Raw genomic sequence first — 1,798 nt, forward strand, 5'->3', positions numbered from 1 at the left:
ATAAACTACTGTAGGCCTAAATTGTAACTGATAATAATTAATTTCATCAGGTCTGACCTGGACAGTGTATCGTTTCTTAATAAAATCATTGCTTACATTTATATGAATTGATTCACGGACGAGTTTTAAATTTTAAAACGGTGGATATTTAGGAGATAACCATATGGAGTTTTTAGATTGCAGGTGTTATTGTCTATTTGATCTTGCAAATGTCATTTATGAAACATTTGCTGGCATCAAATAGACAATAACACCCACAAATATAAAAAGTAACTTCTTGTGTGGTGGGGAATCAGCTGAGCATACAAAACCAGTGGTGCAGTAGGCGATGTACTCGGTCTGATTCCCCACAGAGCAGCAACACATCTCGATTCATGATGATGGCCTCCTCCTTTGCAGCCAGCTCTTGTCTAAGTTTGTTGATTATCAACTGTAGTTCTTCAACACTGTCGTCGTCTTGCAATTTCTGAATCTCCAACAACTGCCTAAATCGCACCCTTCTCCCACTGCAGATGCCAGTTTAAATGCTGTTTTATTGATGGTAAATTCTCTGTGTCAATTTTTTCTTGTAACCTTTTCAGAAACACTTTTTTATGCAATATGGGTCAGAACTGGCAAGTTTCTGTCTCTTTTGGACTGATACTGCAGATCTTCCCACTGCTAATGTCATGTAGTTTTGCTTCAAGCACTCTCTGAGCATCATTACATTGCAAACGAGAAACAGTACTAGTAGTACCTTCTTGAGAGTTGTCCTGTGGATGAACTTTGTCCGAAAAGGCAATGTCAGTGGATAATGGAACAGCGTGATCGTCTGAAGTAGTTGAAGAAGTTGTCACTTCCGTCTGACATATAGTAACGATGATTATTTAACTGTGATAAAATTAAATACCTATAGATCTATATAGTCCTAAAACATTTTGTCAGTACTTGCATGTATATATACTTACATTAGATCCATGAAACTGGTTCAACAAAGGCCATGGTTTGTGCTTTCCTGTGTGTGAAGTGCAAATAAAAGATCCCTTGCTGCTAATCGGAAAGAGTAGCCCATGAAGTGGCGACAGCAGGTTTCCTCTCAAAATTTGTGTGGTCCTGAACCATATGTCTGACGCCATATAACCGTAAATAAAATGTGTTGAGTGCGTCGTTAAATAAAACATTTCTTTCTTTCTTCCAAAATGTACTGTTCGTCTCATTATTCTCAGTGGATCTTCCTCTACTTGGGTGACTGTGTGAATGAGATAATCGAAACGGCATAGATGTCATCTTCTCCACAGTGTTTTGAAGATCAGACAGCTGATTGGTCAAAGTACAGAGTCTCTGAACCAAAATGTACTCTCTTTCCTTGAGAAGGATGAGGGCTCAAAACGCGCACATATCTCTGCTGAGCAGGTTTTCCGACAACTGATTCATAAAGTTGAGCCACATTAACTGCCTCCTGAAGAGTGCTTACATCTCCGTCCGTAAACGGGAGTTGTAAGTCTTTACCTACGGCCCTCTTCAATGTGTCCAGAGCCAACCTCTCCTTAAGTTCATAGGGAAGATCAGGATAAACACCTTGAGCGAGAAACCATATATCATCCCGCAAGTCAGCAATGCTTTCACCAGAATTAGGGTTTCACCCCATCAGCTCCTTCCATTTGACATCTGGAAGACTGGTTCCATATTGCCTGCGTAGGCTGTGTGAAAGCCTCTGGTGGTCCAGTCCTCATGCTCACGTAGACCTGCGTAAAAACGCTGAGCTACACCCTCCAGTGTAGACCCCAACATTTGGGCTGCCTGGGTATCTTCCTAACGT

This window comes from Gigantopelta aegis, chromosome 2 (genome assembly GCF_016097555.1).
Source record: "Gigantopelta aegis isolate Gae_Host chromosome 2, Gae_host_genome, whole genome shotgun sequence".
Lineage (NCBI taxonomy): Eukaryota > Metazoa > Mollusca > Gastropoda > Neomphalida > Peltospiridae > Gigantopelta > Gigantopelta aegis.